Source organism: Oxyura jamaicensis, chromosome 10 (genome assembly GCF_011077185.1).
Source record: "Oxyura jamaicensis isolate SHBP4307 breed ruddy duck chromosome 10, BPBGC_Ojam_1.0, whole genome shotgun sequence".
In the NCBI taxonomy this organism is placed as follows: Eukaryota; Metazoa; Chordata; class Aves; order Anseriformes; family Anatidae; genus Oxyura; species Oxyura jamaicensis.
The window spans coordinates 10,981,863-10,988,066 of record NC_048902.1 but is presented as its reverse complement, the minus strand read 5'-3'; positions in this window follow the sequence as shown (position 1 = coordinate 10,988,066).

The following is a 6,204-nucleotide window of genomic DNA, read 5'->3' as shown; positions in this document are numbered from 1 at the left end:
TTATAGCCGCCCCGCACATGCCGCTGTCAGTCGGGCGGCGGAGCCGTGACGCGGCCCCGGGCCTGCGGGGCCTCCCCCCGCCAGCCCCGGGTCCCTCGGCGTGAGGCGGCCTGGCCCTGCCACCCCTCCGCTCCTCGTCCCCCCTTGGGACCGAAACGCACGACGTTCAAGTGTTTTTCAGTCATAATTCCCTCCCTGTCCGCAACACGTTGGGCAGTTCGGGGGTTTGGGGTTTCTCAAAGGTAGCTCGGGATCGGCTGCTAAATTCCTTGTTGCTTCAAAGGCACGATCTCTGTGCCTTGGCTGGCAGCGTTATGCACTGCGATCGTTGCAGTCATGTCCTGGTGTCGGTCCCAGGAGCGTGTCGCGCTTTGGCAGCTGTTTTTCTCCTGGGTTCCCGAGGTGCTGCTATTTATTCGGTCTCCCTGAAGAGGACAGCGTGAAACAGGGCTGTAAGAGGTGGGTACACGTCACAAAAGATTAGTGAGAGTGATTTAATACCAGATGAAAACATAACCCATAATAGAATTGAATTTCCTCTTGTTCCACCTTCATCTTGCCTGTCAAGCTGTTGTACTGAGCGCCGCAGGCACGTCGCTGGTGACACCGCATCTCTGCGAAGCGGGACTGACGGATGGAACAGCTTCGCTGTGCATCGGCGCTCTGCCCATGTGTGCCTGGAGCCTGCAGGAAGAAAACAACAGCAGGCATTGCTGCAAAAAGAGATGAGATCGTGGCAGAGAGGTCCAGACTGGGAAAGACAACAGGCTTTGAGCTGATCCCTGCCTGGGCAGGAGAGAGAATGAATGTGACAGCAAGCAGCGAGGCAGGTGATGGCTGTGTGGGTCGCTTGGTGCAGGACATCCCCAGCTCCTCATCCCCAGCAAACACTGTGGTTTGGAAGGTGACCTCTGATAGGGACTGGCATGACAGTGTGCATCACCTATACACCCGGATCCCTCCAGGGCCTGAGCTCATGCACGCAGCGTGCCAGGAGCTGGCACCTGCCTGCTCTTTTTCCCATTGCGTCCCACTGAGACATGCACACACACAAGCAGGTCTCTGATACAGGTACCTACAGTTCATCTGGGCATCACAGACACACAAGTCCTCGTTACCCAGAGTGTGGCTTGTTATTGGCACTCAGTCCCCTGTATGCACACATCCACACAGAACAGAGAGCCCCTCAGCCAGATGAATAGTTACAAAATGAGTTTATTTAGAAGCCAGGGTGGACTGCACTGATGAGGCACAGGGCATGGCCAGACAAGCATCCTGACCACTCTGGTTTAGGTGCAAAGAGCCCCTTTTATTCTCTTACTATCCTATGTTTTTCCACGCTTGTGCTTCCCCAGACCACCCTGACTTCCTCCAGGTTTGGTTCCTCCCCCAAGAATCCCACATGAAGTCTTGCACAGTTCCCACATGTTTTTCCCTTGCATTCCCTGATGAGTCTCTTAGCTCTCAGCATGACTGGTGCTACCCCCTGTCCATGGGGTTGGCGACTGTCCTGGGACAGCCCTGGAAGGAACCAGGCTGGGGTCTCCTGGCTGGTTTAGTCAGGCAGAAAAGTTCCTGCTCTGTTATCCTGATCTGGAGTCCCATGGATGGTTTACTTCTCCAGAGGTTTATGGTGGAAACACAGTATCAGTGGGATTGCACATGGAAGGGACAAGTCAACAGGCCCAGATCAGCCAGGAACCCCAGAAAGGACACTAAAAACAGCAAAGGTGCTGGGTGACACCTGGACACAAAGCCACAACACAGATGTGCAGCAACAGCAGGTTGATATAACTCAGTCTGGACCTCAGATGCTTTTTGTCACTGGTATATCAAACCTTGAACCAAGTGGAGAGGGAGGTTACAGCTTGAGCCAGATATGCATGTGGAGAAACTGATGGCCACCAGGGAAGTTATCAAGCCCAGCAGATGCCCAAGCCTGCATAGAAGGGAGGGTGGTGACATCTGTGGGCCAAAGTGGGGGGAGAAGGTTGCAAGGAGTATGTGGGGAATCCAGACATGCAGTCTAGTCGAGCAGCACTTGCAGACAGCAGCAGATCCAAAGCCAGGATCCCTGGGTGAATTTTTCTCTCATATAAGGTTTCTTGGATCCTGTTAACTTGTCAGAGTCAGTGTATACCGGGTCAACATTTTTTTATGCTTACAGAAGTTATAATCTGGTCCTACGCAACCCAGATCTGGATGCATCCAGTTGTTTTATAGTGGCCTGAACAGACTTGCAGTTCTCCACTCAAGTTGTCGTGAAATACATCTCTTAGCTCAGATCTCAGGACAATCGTGCATTTGGGCAGTGTTTTGGAAGGAGCCTTGTGTCATTTCAGGTGTAGGTACTGGAGTTTGCTTTTTGCAGATCAGTGTAGCAGGTGATTGTGCTATCAAGCATGTAAATAGCTGGATGTGTGACACCAGCAAATGCAAAGGAGATGGACCCCATCAGACTTTTGGATTTGTTTCTAGGAAATATGGGGAGAAAGGGTTGTCTGAGAGGGCTGACTGAAGATCTCACCAGGCAGTAAAATAACAGATGAAAGTCCGTGATGACAAAAGTAACATGATTCATAGAGGAAGCAATGACAGGTATTTTCCATAGGCATTGGTGGGGTCTATGGGCTAATGCCACTCAGGAAGAATCCATCTCAGACAGAATATAGCAGACCTGAAAAGAAAAGGAAAAAACACACACACACAATAAAAACAAACAAACAAACAAAATCCAATCCAAACCAAAACCAATAAACCAACTAACCAAACAAAAAACACAACAACTCACAGAAGGGCGGGAAGGATCATCAGAGACCAGAACTGGCTGCCACTTGGAGAATACCTGCATAGACTGGGGCTCCTCATCCTGGAGGGAACCTCTGAGGTGCATATGACAGAGGTACACACAGTCTTGAGGGACAGGGAGAGAGTGTCAATCAAAATAAGACCATGGGCATCAAGCGAAGTTAGCAGGAGGTAAAGTCAGTAAAAGAGAGGTGCTTCCTTATGCACCTTGGCATTAAGCTGCTTCCACACTGCTGTGGCTGCTGGACGTTGGTGGGGGTTAAAAAAAAAAATAGGACAAATCTGTGGGTAGCAAATCTCTTGAGATTTCCTCAGGACAAGGATACTAGCTTTGCTTTAAAAGCTTAAAGAAGTCTTCAGTCTATGAAAGAAGAACATTTGCTGTGTGCGTGCATCAATCTCACACCCCATGCTGTGCTTCAGCTGCTGCCCAATGTGACAGGCAGGATGCTAGGCGGGGAGGCCCAATGTGTCATTCTGTCTCCATTTCTTTTTGTGAAAGGAGGATTTTCAGGTCCCACAGCTTCAGGAAACCTGAACTTAAGTCCCATGATATGAATTACATATGTCATTGTACCATGCCATCACACTGAGCCCTATCTTTCAGGGTGTTGCCCTGATAGAAAAGACACTCATCTTGAGAAGGGTGTGCAGAACAGGTGAGTCTTTGTGTTGGGGCTGAAACTGTGTCCAGTTTCAGACTCTCCAATACAGGAAAGACATTGATATACTGGAGTGAGTCCAGTGAAGACCACCAAGAAAATTAAGGCATCTCAGGCACATGCCATACAAGGAGAGCCTGAGGGAACTAGGCTTACATCTTAATCAGAGGTCTAAATGGAGACCTTCTTGCTGTGTTCAGTACCTCAGGGGTGGGCACAGACCAGACGGAGCCAGGCACTTCCCAGAGGTCCAGAGTGATAGACTGAGAGGCAACAAAGACAAGCTGCAAGGAGGAAAATTGAGATTAGATGTTAAGGAAAAATAAATAAATAAATTGCTCTGTGAGTGGGATCAAACAGTGCAACAGGGGCCAAGAGGTAAGCGATCTCCATCCTTGGAGATAGTTAAATGTGGGTGGGACAAGATGCTGGGTGACAGATACAGGTCCTGCTTGGAGTGAGGGGCTGGAGCAGAGACCTGGAGGTGCTCCTTCTCACCCCAGTTATACTGTGGTTCTGCACCTCTCCCCACTAGCAAACGGAAACCTGGGTGGCAGGGGCAGGTTTAGCACCTACCAACTTAAGTGTGGTGGGATGAATCTTGCTGCAGTGTTTGAACCTTCCCCTAGACACACGGTGAATGTATATTTTTCCGCCCTTTCAGGCTCTGTACGGTTTCTGTGCCAGTTACCCTGCTGAGACAGAGCTTTCTCTTACAGCATTTGCTCTCTAGTCATTCTGTTTGCAGAGTGACAGTGCCCTCTGCTCCTGTCTCCATTTGGAAACTCGCTCTCGCATTTAGTTTTTGAAGTCTAAGCCAGTCAGCCACAAGGCTTCAAGCCTTGTTAGCAAAGCTTTCGTCCTCTGCCTGCAAATCCAGCACTGACTCACAGCAAGTGTCACAGATGTTTTCTCACTCCTCTCACACAGTATATCCTTCCCTTTCCCATCCTGCACACATACACATGGGTTCCTCCCTTTCTAAAATAACAGGCTTCTTCCGGCTTTCCAGCACAATGTCAACAAACTACCACCACTGGCATGCAGAAAAAAAAAAAATATATATATTATTGACCAAATATTCATGCAGAATGTGCCATGGCAGGGCTTTTAATGACCCAAGGACAAGCAGAATAGACTAGGCGTATAATAGGGGATGTTAGCCCTGAAACCCAAAGAAGTGATCTATGGGGAATGCAGCAACCTCTAGCTGATTGAAAAGACACTGCATCAGTCAGAAGTGTCATCTTTAGCTCATGGAAAGTGTTCAGGTTAATTTAATGATCACTTTTATTAGCTACCTGTGCTGTATTTATGTTGACTCTGCATGAGAGATGTGACAGAGCTACTGGAACACGTTCAGACAGAACCTTCATTTGCAATACATTAATATGTGTATTTTAAACATGTAGGGTATATTTCTAAATATATGCGGAGGGAGAACATCCTTCTTCCATACACCAATTCTGTTGGTTTTAGCTTTTTCCTACAAACTGCATCCCCATCCTTTTTAAGAGAAAAGCAGCAGGAAGAGTCACATCCCTGGAGAGGCATGGCTCAGCTCTGTCCCTTCCCCAGGTAAGCACATGGTGGTGGTCCCCCCTTGTGCTCCTTTGCTGCACACCCTCTCTTCATCCCTTTTCTCTCAGCCATAACAGCTTCCCCCTGCCATCCGGACATCCACCTGCACCTTTCCATGCTGCTAGTGAAGGTACTTGTGGCAAGAGCTGAGGGAGAGACCCAGTGGGAATTTGTCTGCTGGTGGGAATTTGTCCACACTGGTCCTGAGCCCTGACCTGTTTCATCCCCCTTGGTTTTGTGTCACATTCCCTGCCTGGTCACATCAGAGAGTAACAACAAGTTTGTTGGGAATTACAGCCACCCCCTCTTCTCCCCGTGTTCTCTCCATTCACAATTGCACAGAGCTCAGGTTCAGCTCCAGCTCCTTTCCACTTGGCCCAGTCTTTTGAAAGGTGATGGGTTTTGGTTTAAAGAGTCTGTTCTTACAGAGGCCACTCCAGACCTCACATGGCCTTCATCACGCTTCATGCACCTTCTCTAACACCACCGCAACATTCTGCAAGGGATAGCAACTAAGCATGTTGTGCCACAGGGCCATGTAGCAAAATTAAATGTAACGAAATATAGCAATGGTGAATCCTTTTTATTTCATTGTTCTGGACACATTTGCAGCCTCACCCAAGATACTGGCGCCAGAGGAGATTCTGCCTTTTGTCCTAACTGTGTAAATAAAAGTCACAGCACAGCGATAACAATCCTTACATTCTGCTTCTCCAAGTACAGCCTGCATCCGAGTGTAATTCATTTCATTAAGCTGTAGCTCTAGAAGGGCTCAAAGGATCTCTCATCCTGCTATAAAGGACTGTTTGCGATAGAAATCCGACAGGCACAAGTGTTCTGGTCTCAGAAGGCCTCTCTGAAATTAACTCCTAAATCAATTGGCTGCTTTATTAATGAATCCTCAGACCCATTTACATGGCCAAGGAGGGAGATTTCAGGAACCAGGGGAGCAATTTCACACTTTTCCTTCACCAAAAAGGTTAAGTTCGGGCTTTGAGTAGAAAATCAAATAACTTGGAGATTATGAGTAGGGCCGGTTCCCAGCCCAGGCTCCAGAGCTCTGCGTGGCTGGGCTGTGGGGCCAGGCTGTTCCCAGTTGTCCCCATCTGTCGGCTTTCTGCCCTGTTCTGAAGGGTCTTATGCAACCTCAGGG